This window comes from Rhea pennata, chromosome 3, assembly GCF_028389875.1.
Source record: "Rhea pennata isolate bPtePen1 chromosome 3, bPtePen1.pri, whole genome shotgun sequence".
In the NCBI taxonomy this organism is placed as follows: Eukaryota; Metazoa; Chordata; class Aves; order Rheiformes; family Rheidae; genus Rhea; species Rhea pennata.
Window position 1 is genome coordinate 109,253,771 of NC_084665.1, and position 15,321 is coordinate 109,269,091.

The window sequence follows — 15,321 nt, forward strand, 5'->3', positions numbered from 1 at the left end:
AAAACACAGCAAGTGTCATGCCATTCAGTGCTCAGAGTGTAATTAAAAACCAAAGCTGCCAGTCCCAAGTTGTACCTGATTGGGAACATGCCCAAGCAAGGCATCTGAGGTCTGGGAAGCTCAGCATACTGCCGGTCGGAGACCCACTCCCCCAAGGCTGACAGACAGGGGATTAATAGCTGGGTATGCCTGAAGCTAAGAATAGCAATCACTCATCATCCAGAGACTGATGGAGCTTAAAAGGGCATGAAACCCTTTGACTGGATCCAGTCAAAACAAGCAAAAGTCTGACCAGAGAGCAGGGCAAGTTGTAGCAGGTGTCCAGAAGAGCTGACTGGAAAGTGCTCCATCTTTCTAGCTTTCTCTTTCCTGCAAATTCCTTTGAAGGAAAAATTCTCTCAGCATGGAGAGTCTGGAGGCAAATCAGAGAAATCTTTCAAAAGCACCATTAAATCCATATAAATGGAAAAAATGCATTGTTTATACTACATACAGAATGCAAAAAACTACTCTGTTAGATAAGATACTCCCCAGCTGATTCTAATTTGAGGCAATAAATAGGAAGAATTTGGCATAAAATAAATGAGAAATGAAAACACACGCATTTAGGTCTTTGGCTCCAGAATAAATCAAGTACAAATGTAGATTTTCTATCTGCAAAAAGTCAAATACATATTGGTATTTTAGTCTATTTAATAGGTAATTCATATGAGAAGCTTCTTCGGAAGCTGAAATACTCATTGTGAAAGAGCTTTACAGATTTTGTTACTAATACAGTTAAAATGAGGGTATTTTCATAAATGCCAATTAAGTTTCCACATACATCCTGATGGTAAAAGAGACCTTATTTAATTAAACTGAATTGTATTAAAGCCCCCGATATTAGAATTTAATAAGCCACGTGCAAGAATAAATTATTGAATTCAATTTACAGGTAATATGAAGTGACTACTAACATTTAAAGAAATATTCTTGATTCAGCCAGTGGGTCATTTCAATGATAGTCTTGAACTCCATAAGCTAATATTCAGACCCTTCCCTCACTATACAATTCCTCTGTGATTGTTAGATCTCTTTAAATTTCATATTTTCAGAAGTATTCAGGCACTGAAATCAATTAAATCAATTTCAATGAAAGTTAAGTGCTTTGTTGACGTAGGATTTAGTCTTCTTGTTTTTCAGTTTCTGATCTCAAAAACAGAAATTTCCAAACATCAGCAGCTGTTCAAAAATCATTTTGCACAATAAATTGTTCACATCAGAAAGGGAAAACAAAGCCAGGGCACTGCAGAACACAGGCAGATATAGGTGTTAAGTAGTTTAGGTTCTGCAGTTATTCCAAGTTGTCAAAATTTTATTTTCAGAGCGGCTCTACTGATTATCTAAAGACCTTAGAATAATAGAAGTACTATCATTTGGAGCTACTCTTACTCTACAGGACATGTCACCCTCCCTCAGAAGTATCAGTTAATTCTGATTTACTAATTTACCAATTACCACAAATGACTTAGGACTGCATAGCCAAGTGTAACACTGTGATTGTGTTTATGCCCTCTTATAGTCTTTACCTTCTTTATTAATTAGGATGTTAGTATTAGGCTAGTAATTGTAAGTCCCACTCACATTCATTGCTCCAGTAGCACAAAACTTCACAGCAGTAGCTAAATCCTGCTCTGAAGACCTTAGAGTCTCAATAGATAAAGGAGACAAAAACTGCTATTTTCCTGGCATTATAGTTCTCCTGGCTTTAACACAATTTGTTACTTCTATTCTGATTAATTATCACGCACTAGAAAGCAGAAAGTGACTCCTCTCCTGTTTAGACAGTAAGTGGCAGCATTGCAATAGCCTTTGCTTCTCCTTACCTTCTTTTGTCTGTTGAGAAAGGCCTACTTTTCTGCTCAAGCACACAAATCTCCTTCTACTACCATTTCTATGTCTCTAAAATCTAACTATGCACTGGAGCATGATATCATATACTTAGAATAAATAATTTTATGTGATGTGAAATCATGATGAAAAGAAATTTGCAGATTTTGGACCCCTGTTGTGAATGGGAATTGTGTATTTTAAAAAATAATCCAATTCTGGGGGAGTATTCTGAATCCTTCTCAGCATTTCTAAAATGTGTATCCTGAGCAATTTAAAACAGGTATAATGACAGCTGGTTCTTTTTTTTCTTTCCTCTAAAGCAGAGAATGTAAAGATGATGTCTTTAATGCAGATTCTTATTTTTGAGCTTTCTGTTTGATAGCTTCTAAAAAGTAAGGCTGCAAAATCAGCAACAGATTCTTTTATGTTAATTGTCTTGCCAATCTGATATAGGATCAGATTTACTCTGCTGAAAAGGGTTTTTAAAGCAACAGCTGTGATTTTTCCTGGCTTATAATCATCACCAGCAGCAAGGAAACAGCGATCAGGACAGAGGAGACGGATCTGCTGATGAAGCACAAGCCTGCCTAGTGTCCAGCTCCCTTGCTCAGACCCCTCTGTTGGCTCTGCAGTGCTAAAAGGAGTAACATGCATTAAGAATTTAATGTTGTCACTAGCATAAGCATATAGGCCTAAATATGCATTACATGCTATTCAAAGCTCACTGAAGTTAATGGCAGTTTTCCAGTTGTGGGGTGGAACTGAAGAATGGATCTGTTCAGCAAGAAAGGGATTCCCAGGATAATCGCTTTTCTGAGTAGACCTGCTGTGATTAGTTTGTATAGTCTTTGGTTCTTAAGCTGCTTTTACACCATTTGGCTGCTTGCATGCCATGATGCTGGATGTTACTTGTCATAGGCTGTTGCTTTCATTGGTATGGCATTTATGCAACTGGGCCTTGCAGAGAAATAAGTGTTTTCTCTGTCTCTTGTGGAAGTGTGTTTTTGTACAGACCCTGTTTCTTCATACGAACACAATAAACTGTGTAAGTCAGCTGTTCATTGAAAAATTCTGCTTATTGCCAGTCAAGGTTAAGAAGCAAATGAGAAGATTCAATTATTCTTCAGAGTAAAATTGAACATGCTTAGTGACAGAACTCTGGAAACGTTTACAAGACAAAACAATAAAATATATAGCAGGTAAAAGACATAACACCATTCCTAACGACCATTCCGGATTCTGCTTTTGGCCCCATAGCTGAAGTTGTGTTCTGGTATCTGTTTCATTGGACAGAATGATACTTCAGAAGAGCCCATCTTTCTTATGTTGCTGTCATTAGCTATATTTTTGTTTTACTAGAGTGCATAGATTGCAAGTGAACTATCGAAATGTGTCATCTTACAGCCTCAAAGCATTTCTCCTAAGGAAAAGTTATTTTCCTATTAAGGGGATTCCTTAAATAGATATATTGCCATTAACCATTTACTATCTGTGAAATGCTGAACAGGCTTAATAGATCTCTATGAGTCAAATGTGACCCTAAAGTCCCCAGCATAAACTTTGATTTACTTCTTTAAAGAAATAAAATGAATTGTAGTTATACACTTACATAGTAATATATTGCACAGCATGAAATTTTATTGGTGTTCTTATATCGATTTCTCCTTCCAGGTAGCATGACCTCTAACTTGAAACTTTTCATGGCTTTATAATAACTTACATGATATTAAAAAAAATCAGTTTTTTACAACATTTCTGAGTATTCATTTTGAGTTGGGCCGTAGCAGCTTAGGTCTGTCTTGGTGCCTGGGCCCCTTTTGTCACATTTAGAACCTAATGATACACTAAGATGGTACATTGTGTATCCCAGCAAATTATTCAAAATTCAGTTCCTGTGATACACATGTTTTCTTCTGCAGCAAACCACCCTTAGTACAAATGTTTCCATACATCATCTTTTTAATATACTTTGGCATACTGGGAGTAAAAGTGCTTTATAAATGTAAACCATTACTATTAAATATTACTATAGATTTTTTCCTTCATCATTTCCCTGACCTTTAAAGAACATTAATGAGAAGTTTAGTTGTTGTGAGTGTGAGTTGTTTTTAATGAATGTCTTTCATTGAGATTATATGACTTCTAAGATGAAAACTCTCAAATGTTAATGCATTTGAGGTTTATAATATCTAATGTTAATGTTATAGGACATAGGTCAGAGAAGGGAACAGGGAGTGATTGTACATAATAAACCATCTGCATGTGATTTTGCAGCAACAAAACACGACAAACTAAGTCCCAGGACATGTCTACTGAGTTGTGAAGTTATTGTAGAACTTCATCCACTGTTAATAAGGCCTCATTTGAAAAACTGGTAAATTCTTGAAATAGGCTATCATAGAACCAACTTGTATGGGGCTCAAGAGGATGATTTTTGAGGCTAGATTTGGCCTTTAATGATGCGTAGGGATAAAGGAGAGGAACTTCTTACATTTCATACTCTGACGTTAAGCTACAGAGTCTGCCCTATGTCCCTTTGAGACAGAAAATAAGATTTTTTTTGCAGGATATTCTTTTTATCTTAGTTTTCCTCTCCTTCCTTCTTTGTTACTGGAAAGACCAAAGTTTGAGATTATATGTTCACACACAGAACAATATGAAAAAACTTAAGCTGGACATATACATTCACAACAATAACGCAGAGAAAATTTCTGTAATGTCACTTTCCATCCTTTGCTCTAAACAACACTTTGCCTGTTAGTAATAATGTGATAAAAGATGAGTTCCAAACTAAGGTACTATGTCAGCTATATAGTAAATCACACATGCTTTTATTTTATGGTCTGGTTTATATTCTGCTTAACTTCATACTGTTCAGTTTCGGGGAGAAATCTGTACATAGGGTGGAGCAAGACTGCAGAAACTAAAAAAACTCTGAAATTTTTGTTCTTCAAAAACAAATTTAATTTTGAGCTGGACTATTTGAAAGTATCCATGTCTGCAAATGTTTCAAGACCATTAGCTTAAGGTGTTATATTTCTTTTTATTGCTAGAAGTTACAGCTTCAGAATACATAATGGGAACTGTACTTAAAATGGTAATGAAGAATGTGCAAGGGTTATATTATCCAATTAAAGGTATGTGTATCCTGCTAGCATTTAAGAGAACAAACACATAACTCGTTCTCTTAGAAGAGATGCATTTACTTTTGCCTGTGCTCTCAAGCTTACAGAAGCAAAGGTTATGTCGATTTTCCACTCGGCTTCTTATACTCTTCCTGTGGGATAGCTAAATCCTTATACTAAAGTGCCAAACTCACCCTTATTCAAGTTGTTCTTACAGGATTCCCAGAGGGGCTAGTTGATGGGAGTGAGTGGGGTTATGGCAGCAGAGAATTCAAACTATTTGCTCTTAAATGGGAAAACAGCATCAGCTACCATTGTCATAAGTCTCTTCTGCAAGCTTTATAAAAAATTAGAGATATGTAAATAAGGTACAGGAAATTATTTCCCTTTCCAGAGAATTAGGCGGCTTGATTACAGCATGCTTTGGTTATTTAATAACATCTGGAGAGGCAATTTCAGCTGCCTTCAAGATAAAAAATAGATAAAAATCTTGGAACATACCATTCATGTGCTAGGAAGACAAGCAAACATTCCAGTGTACAAAGCGGAGAAATAAATAACAACCTTATATTCATGTTATTTGGCAGAATTTTAGAGTATGTTGCTCCTTGCTACAGGAGAGGACTTTTTTTTTTTTTTTTTTTTTTTTTTTTTTAAAGTAGTTAAGGTATTTTTCACAACCACCGAAATTCTATCATTTAGTAGTAGAACTGCTAGGTAAAAACTTTCAGGGTGCAGCAGCGCTTCAGAGCTTTCTCCTGTGCAGCTTCTCCTTGAGTATACATTCTTTTCTTCAGCTCTGTTCAGGAAAGACATAAGTGTGTTGAAATTACATACTTACTTCACCAGTCTTTAAAAATGTAGCCCCTGCCCACAGGTTGCATGGGTAGTCAATGGAGAGAAAGAAACACACACATCTGATTTATTATAGATGTGTTTTAGGATGAGATGAATTACCCCCCAGGGCAAAGGACACTCAGATGACTAATGTAAACATCTGCCGCATAGACATCCTCATTATGGCCAGTGATTCCAACTCATAGAGCTTTATTTTCTACACTGCCAGAAGCAAAAGTAGAAGTGGAAAAAAGGGAAAGGGAAAGGGAAAGGGAAAGGGAAAGGGAAAGGGAAAGGGAAAGGGAAAGGGAAAGGGAAAGGGAAAGGGAAAGGGAAAGGGAAAGGGAAAGGGAAAGGGAAAGGGAAAGGGAAAGGGAAAGGGAAAGGGAAAGGGAAAGGGAAAGGGAAAGGGAAAGGGAAAGGGAAAGGGAAAGGGAAAGGGAAAGGGAAAGGGAAAGGGAAAGGGAAAGGGAAAGGGAAAGGGAAAGGGAAAGGGAAAGGGAAAGGGAAAGGGAAAGGGAAAGGGAGGGAACCCTGAGGTCAGTCATCAGCCTGGGTCCATCTTCGGAGAAGTCAAGCCTAAGCAGCAGGCATTTGCTCATATGTACCATGTGTTCAATCATGTGCCAAGGAGTAAGCCTGATCAGACTCTTTTCTTGATCTGGTATGGTAAATGAAAGTCCAAAGAAGACTAAAGGTAAAATGAGGTGAGAAATGAATTCTTATGGGTTTTTAGTCATCCTCGTATCGAGGGTTTGCTGGGGGTCCTAAAAATAGAGTCCCCAATCATTTTGTTTCATTTTTTTACTGAAGTATTTTTGGCGTGGGAACTCATAACAAGTCAGGCAAGCTGGATAGCTTGCCTCTAAGCTTGACTTTCATCTTGCAGTCAATAGGTGATTCCAGAACATCTCAGTGGTGATGGTCTCATCACCATCAGAGAAAACGAAGTTGGAGTCACTCAAATCACATCTTGATTTTACACTTTTAATCCATTACCATTTTATCCATAATAAAATAATTCAGTCCAGGTGTTGGGCTTAGAAACCCAGGCACAAGTGAAATACTTTATTTATTCTTGTGGGAATAACTGATAGACTTCTGAACTATTACTATTAGTTTCGTTGTCTTGTATCTAAGGAATCTACTAATATCTTATTATTATTTAGGATTTTTTTATTAAATATGTAAAATATGCATATTCAAACTATACATTTGAGGTGAATTCAGTAAATTATTAAAACAGTAAATAAAGTGGCTTTTGGATAGTGCAAGGACATTCTGTGGAGTGAAAGAAATAAATTTCTGCAAAACACATACTATGAGCACTTTCCAAATCTAACACTGACAGACAAGCAGCCATTAGAAGCGTTAGATTAGCTGCATGGTCTTGAATGAATGGCTTTACCCAGCTGTAACTATACACAAATACCTAACAAAGTAGATTATAGTCAATTAGTTTAATTTAATAGGAAGAGCAATAATTTTCTGTATTTTGATGTTGTAATTTCCTTTCCATAAGGTCACTCTCATTTTTCTCATTTTTTAGCTGACCAGAGAACTAAATAATCTGCACTCAATTATCGATTCATTCCTACTCAAAACTGAGCATGCATTATTTGTAAAAGGAATTCATAATGTTCTTATTAGTTAGAATTTGAAGAAATGCACTGACTAACTAGTTACCCATAGGAATGGAAGAGTTTGCATTCACTGTAGATACTACAGCTGCTCTCATATGACTTCCTTCTTTGCTACAATGGAAAGTGTTTTGAAACAAATATTTTTAAAGACCTCTTATGCTCTAACCCTTAGCTGCAAAACAAAACGGTGCATAATATATATGAGCTGTTTGTTCACAAAGAACTACTTCGATGAGATTCATTTCATTAACTTCAGATATCTGAGGTATACATTTACCTCCAAGCTAGTCACCACAGGTTCCTTTTGCAGGCAAAGAGGAGAAGTCATTTCCAGAACATGATTCACCTCAGCACAAACATGCACGTGAGGTCAGCTCAAACAAACTGCAAAAGTGTTGATTTCTCTTCATTGATGGTGAAGTGAACTAAGCCTGACTAGTCTGAGGGTAGATACTCAAATTACAGATGTCTATAATGGAGTAGAATGAATCTGGGCAGGTCCTGGCTTGTCTTTGAGAGTCTGAAATATCTATCATCTGCCATTGTGTTTGTTTTGCAGTGATTTCATTAAGTTTAGAGCATAGTAAAGCCTTTTTAGTAAGTCAGTGGACCTCCAGGATATATGTGAAAAGAAGGAATATCTTTTAAGGGTATATAGGGAGGAAAAGGAGTAATAAAGGATGGACATATTGCAACTCCAGCTGTCACTGTTAACATATACACACATTAGCATCCTACTGCATTTGCCACGCTTTTCTGTCCTACATCCATCATCCTCTGCTACTGCCTTCAAGTTATTCCAACAGAGCAAAATACATTCATCCTTCTGCTTTTTGGTTACTGACAAAGAGCAATGTACAAAGTTCTGCTTTACAAAACAGTGCAAATTGTGTCCCTATTTTTGCTTAGACATTCTTTAGGAGACTTATTTTTTCCTGAGATTGCCTGTCTGAGGAAGATATATCTACATTACAAGCTAGTTCTTTTTGATGTGTTTTTCTGCCTCATTGATTTTTCAATGGAGTGCATGCACTGCTCCAAGGAATGAACCTTGTCTCCAGAGTAATTGGGGCAATACCTCAGTATTTTCCTAGTACTAGCTAGTTTGCTAGCTGCTAACTGTTTTTCAAATCCTTAGAGTCTGAAAGCAAAGGTTTTAGGGACCTTTCTGATCATTGACTAGCTAGCATCCTGAGCTGCATAATCTATATCATTTTATCATGTAACTGTGTCCAGTGTGGGGCCTTTATTTGGTAGACTTGTGCTTCTATTATAATTGAAATTTAGAACTTTTCTTTTTTTTTTTTTTTTTTTTTTTTTTTTTTTTTTTTGCCTATGGATTTGCTAAGTCTTTTTAAGTGTGGCAAGCTTCCAAAATAGCATGTTTATGTAACGCTATCAAGACTACACCCTATTTTCCAAGTATATCACATTAAGTGAATTGAAGTTAAGCATTCAAATTGATTAAAGCACGACATGCATTTCTGTGCTGGAAGAATTACCCAGTCTGAATCAGAGATTTCCATCACAAACAAAATACAATCTCTAAGTAAATTCAGATACATCCTTTACGTACTCACCTTTATAAGGCTCTGTCAGCCCCAGGCTTGCAGTGGTCTTTGTCTGTTATAAAAAGTCAGATTTAAAAATACACTGTGTAAGAGAAGTATATCATTCACCAATTAATAAGTTATTCCACATTGCTTAGTGATCTTATATGCTGGAAAAAGTCCGGTTACACTGAGACACAGAAGATGCTGATTGTATTATAACACCCTGTCTGGGAGCACCTTCCAGTGATTCAGAATTCACTCCTCAAGGATTTCACTGTCCTAAAGGACTGCAGTGCAGTAACTCCCATGCAGTTTGGTTAATTATCACTGCCTATTTCTTCAGCAGAAATGTAAGGAGACAAAGTGGGAAAGCAGCTGCCGTTTCCTGTATTTGATAAATAATTGAAAGCTTCCCTTTGCCCGCATTATCACTTTACTCATAGTATCACAGCTGTTCTTAGGATTGCCTGACTTCAAACAGGGATCTTAAAGGGAAGTCAGTACAGGTAACTAAAAATGTCAGCCCTTTCTGTCAAAGGGATATAATTTTCAATGGAAAACCAGAATTTAATATAAGCAGGTGTTGAGTATCCCTAGAGAACATATTTCTGCTGAAATGCTCTTTTTGTGATTTTGAAAGTATAAACTTCATGTTTGCTTTTAGAAACATAAACATCTTTTATTTTTCAATTCATTTTTGATGGAGTAAGGGAGGAAAGGTTCATGATTGTTTATTTTCAAATGAATAAGGGGAAAAGTAAGAATGGACTGTGCTAATTGCTGTGTCTTTAAACAATTCACAAACATTTACAAAACAAATCTCTCCATAATTGTATTACAAGAGGATTGTGAGATTTCCTGTCCTGTTAAGTCAAGAATGCAAAAGAAAGCCTTAACAGTTATACGTAACTAAGCATCACCTACTATTTTGGCTCCAGACTCCTGTTACACTGTTATTACCTATTGCATATTAATGTAGGCTTTTCCAGTTGTCCTCATTCTTATAGAAAGGAGTTTGGTTACTGCACAGCAACACCCTTATTGATCTTACTGTACTGTCTTGCTCTCCTTATGTCCTTTGTTCATAACGTCTTTCTACACATTATAAAGATTAAGATATATGAATCTGCCTTCAGCAGACCTTCCTTCAGCATTTTGCCTCCTGAGGAACTCAGGTTCACCCACTAGACCAGCATATAGCCTTTATGTCTCACCTCATCAGGGTTCATAATTCAAAACCTCAGGCTCTGGTCTCCATGTATTTGCAGAAAGTGCATCTGGATGCAGTATTGTCCAAAGTTTCTAGACCTACAGTCTGATACTTTCTCTCAGGCTGTGAAAAAAAGTTTTGTTACTAAATATAAACTTACATTCATTTCTTTATGAAACTGATTAGTGCCCAGGGAAACTTCTGGTTTGTTTATTTCACTTACACTATCTTTTTATTTACCAGTCACCACATGTCCTAAACCAGAATCGCCATTAAAATTTCTTTGAGATGTGATTTCAAGTACTTAATCAAGTTGATTATGGGTAAAACTGAGGACTTCTGTTTGTGAGTATTGGATGCTATATCTAGCTCTCTTTAGATTCTTACACACATATTTCAGACATAAATAGTGATTTTAATTTCCTTATATCTGGGGCTTGACTTGGTTAATTTAAAGAGTCTGCTTTTCAAAAAGTAGAGGCTATCTCTATCAAAAAATGAGACTTGTTATCATTGAGTGGCTTTTGGAGACATTGGCATTAGTGCTTGTATATTTTGTCACACTTTTCAACAAGGCAAATGAAATCTAAATTCATGTCTTCCCATATTTACTATAAATACACTTGCTTGCTGAGAAACATCCTGTGAGAACATAGCAACAGAGAATTCTCTGCTTGAGAGCTAAAAAAAATGAGGCCAATTTCAAAGACTCTTTTCCTGGAAAAAAAAAAAAAAAAAAAAAAAAAAAAAAAAAGATTAGCTTGGGAAAATGTGGCAGTTTGTCACAGATTTAACTAATTAGAAGAATTAAATCACTGACTAGATCCTTGGCTAAGGGTTAAAGTTTTATAGATGATTGTAGACATCTACATTTGCTACATCAAATGGTGCACTCTGATTCTTTCACAGAGATCAATAGCACATGGATAAACCAATAGGTGGTACAATGGAAAAGACAGAAAAGGAGTTTATATAATTTGTTGGAAATTTAAAAAGTTAACCAACGTATTTTGTTGTGGGGTGGAGAATGCCCCTGAATAAATTCAAGAGTTTCCATATAATTCTCTGATTTTGTTACTCATCCTCACATATTTCTCTTTCCTTCCTCACTTCTGTCACAGCTGTATTTTAAATACTGTGGGCCTGATTCAACATTCCCTTGCTCCAGTTTCACTGTAATCCATTGGGGTTATGACTTGTTTTGTTTCTTTAGTTCAGGTAGCAGTAATGCTATATACAGAGATAGCTAGGTAGAATTTCAGACAGTAATACAGAGTTTGGGAATGGTTCTCCAAGTGAAAAAATAGAATGAAGATTAGAAGTAGAATGAAAAATAGAAGTACATGAAGACCATTCAATCACATAGATAAGTCAACACACTGTGGAGAAATATTTTGTCCAGTTCATTATCTGAAAACCAAAGCATCTGCATACAGAAGTTGTTTCAAGTTGTGCAGTGATGAGATATTATGTGGAAAATAGCATTTACCACTTTGGGAGAATTTTCCTCCAAGTATGCTATTTAGATATTATATCAGTGGCTGTTGCAGGAAGGAGTAAAGTGAATTACATTAATTTCAACACCCATACTACCATTGCATCTATGATATCCTGATGCACTTGTAAGAAAACTCCTCTCTATTTGAGTGAATCATTGTATCTGTTTTGTATTAAAAAGGTGTATAAGAAATAAATAGGTATCTTCAATAATTTTTACTACATTGTCTCATTGAGAACAAATATAATAAGAAAAAATCAACTTGTTCCTTGAAATTGATTTATAATTTACTGTATCTAGTAGAGAAGATCTTTGAAAATTCTCTAAAGTTTCATTGCTCACTTTATGAAAGAGGATCAGGTTGTCAGATCTGCACATATTTTCAAGAAAATTATGAAAACATGCAGAAGCCAGGAGAATTTTAACTGTTTTTTAATTTTTTTTTCATTCTTTTTCTTTTTAGCTTAGCTGCTCAAGAAGGATCACGTAGGTTGCCCAAGACAGTGTCCAGACAGCTTTTGAATCCAAAGTCTCCAAGGATGGAAACTCCACAACCTCTCTGTGCAACCTGTTCCAGTGTTTAACCACTCTCACAGGAAAAAAAAAAAAAAAAAAAAAAAAAAAAGTTTTTTTCTCGTATTTAGATGGACCTGTCTGTGTTTCAGTTTCTGCACGTTGCCTCTCATCCTGTCACGTGGGCACCACTCAGAAGAGTCTGATTGGTTAGGCACAATTGCTCCTTTGGTAAGCCATACTGACTACTCTTGATCACCTCCTTGCCCTTCATGTGCCAGGTATCCATGGTATCCAGGTACCCATGGTATCCAGGTATCCATGGTATCCAGGATGAGCTGTTCCATCACCTTTCCAGGGATCAAGGTGAGGCCTATAGTTACCTGGGTCCTCCCTCTTGCCCTTTTTGAAACCTGAAGTGACTTCTAAAACTATATGCTAACAGTATTTTGGAGGTAGAATCCAGGTATCTCCAACTGTCAGCAAGCAAAAGAGCTCATGGTGACAGGAATCCCTGAATGTGTGTGATCGACCCCCACAAAGACCTAGAGCCTCTGCCCAGATGCAGTTGTAGGTAAATATACGATGTAGACAAAAAGAGCATATTTCCTACTGTTCACCAAAAGATGGAAGCAGAGAGCTCCTTCCTCTGCAAGAGCTAAAACACAATGTTTACATAACATCCTTAATCATTTTTTTTCGAATATGTCACACAGAACTTTCACAGTGCTGCTTGTCTCAAAGCTTCTTCCTTTCACGGTAAGAAAAACGGATGTGGTTGAGTCTAATCCAAATCACTGTTCTAACTGAAGACAGATTATGTTGCTGCATTAAGTAGAGCTTTGTTTATAGCACAGTTTTTGTATTTTTGTATTTTAAAGGTAGATACAGGATTAGTCTCATCTTTGTGGGCATTCAGAAATTTGAATAACATACTTAAGAGAAGGGCTTAGGTCAATTTTCTTACCACATTTGAGGTGCCCTAAGAACATACAATACATATAAAGTTTCCATACTATCTATGTACAATATATAAAACTGAGGATCAGTCAAGATGAGAAGGCTGTTGAATGAAAAGTACATTGTAAAATACTGATAAAAATTATGACAGGCAACTTGACTTTGAATAGAGTATGAAGTAAATCACATAACTTACTCCCAAACTAAATCAACAAGACCTTTAAAGAGTTTTCCATTTGTCCCACTCTCTCTTAAGTTATTCAAGAAAAATACTTACTGAATGAAGTGCCACTGATTCAATGTACAAAGCAGAAAAAGCCAAAAATAATGTTAGCAGGAAATCCTCGTACTTCACACACACCATTTTATACTGCCAAGCTGCTCTGTTCTCTTCTACATCCTGGAGATTTTAGCATAAAAGATTATTTTACAATTGACAGCTGTTAGCATACATACTATTCATTCCACGGTAATGACATTCACTTGAGATTAAATTATATCAAATCATTCTCCAGCTATCACGCTATCCATTAACAATGTCTTTTGGTGATTCCTTACAACACAGGAGACACTAGGCATGCTCTCTGCTACATCCACAGATCGTGTGCCAGGGTCAAGCAACAAAGAGTGGGATCACTTCAGATAATTTGAAATAATGTGATAGTTGCAGAAAGACTAGAAAAATATGAGAAAGCTTGAGAGTAAGACTCTGTCTCGTGTGTTCTCTGGCTGGAACAGTGCAGGTTCAGGGTCTGCAGCTTAGCAGAAAAGGCCCTCCTCGTGGAAAAAAGTTGACCATGAGCCAGCAATGTGCCACCCTGTGGCCAAAAAGGCCAATGATATTCAGGGTTGCATCAGGGAGAGCTTTGCCAGCAGGTCAAGGGAGGTGATTCTTGCCCTCTACTCAGCACTGGTAAGGCCACACATGGAGTATTGTGTCCAGTGCCGAGAGCTCCTCAGTACAAAAGAGACATGGACACATGGAGCGAGTCCAGCAGAAGACCATAAAGATAATGAAGGGACTGGCTCATCTCTCAGACGAGGAGAGGCTGAGAGAGCTGGGAGAAGAGAAGACTGAGGGGGCATCTTATCAATGAGCATGAGTACCTACCTGATGGGAGGGAGTAAAAGGACCAGGACCAGACTCTTCTGAGTGGTGCCAAGTGACAGGATCAGAGGCAACAGGCAGAAACTAAAACACAGACAGATCCATCTGAGTATGAGAAAAAAAAACATTTTCTTACTATAAGAGTGGTTGAGCACTGGAACAGGTTGCTCAGAGACATTGTGGCATCTCTATTCTTGGAGTCATTCAGAAGTTACCTAGACAGAGTCCAGGGTGAACTGCTCTAGTTTGCAGGGCTGGTTGTCTAAATGATCTCCAAAGGTCCCTTCCAACCTCAGCTGCTCTGTGATTCTGGTTCTGTGGTGATTTCTCTCTCCCTCATCATTGGTTTGTCAAGAATAACTTCTAATTTAGCTCCTTAAGTTAAATGTCAGTAACTAGATGGTATAAAATTCTTTATACTATAATACAGATAGAGAAATTGGAGAGAATTACTTTTCCACTAGTGAACTGAGAAATAATTTTTATATTTTGTGTGTGCATAACAGAGACTGGGAGTCTTCATCTTTAAAGCGCTGCCTGTGACATCGTTATTATGACAAATATTTTGCTGTATAGTAACATTCAGCTGCTAAAGTCAAGACCAGAGATTTGTTGTATACATATAGGAGTATATGTAGCTGAGACCACATTAGTGTGTCCTCCACAGAGTCAGTGTAAGCAGAAGCTATACATGCCAAATATTCATGTCTAACTGGTATGGTAACACCACAGTGCCCCTTCCTCCTCCCCAGAGTTTCAATCTACACACTCAGAGGATTTTTTTCAGTGCCTCTCACAGCTGTAAACTTGTTCCTAGAAAAATCTAATACACTCCAGGAAATAGGTCACAGTCTTTAGCAATGTGTAAGATTTGCATAATAATTTTTCTTATCTCAGAAAGGTATGAGGCTCAACTTATTTGGAATATTGCTATTGGAATGCTCTCTTCTTTAATTTCAAACAGTTTTAGTCACATGTTTTGTTTCCAGACAAAAATAAATA

At 36.9% G+C, this 15,321-nt stretch overlaps 1 long non-coding RNA gene across 1 annotated transcript; it reads right to left on the minus strand.

Moving 5' to 3' along the window:
* Positions 1 to 5,709: 5,709 nt before the first annotated feature.
* On the minus strand, positions 5,710 to 10,394 carry LOC134137962 (uncharacterized). The gene is made up of 3 exons (XR_009957786.1): positions 10,245 to 10,394; positions 9,058 to 9,130; positions 5,710 to 5,796 (listed from the first exon to the last, which is right to left on the minus strand). It is a non-coding gene; the product is annotated as an uncharacterized LOC134137962 (long non-coding RNA).
* Between the last annotated feature and the right edge of the window lie 4,927 nt (positions 10,395 to 15,321).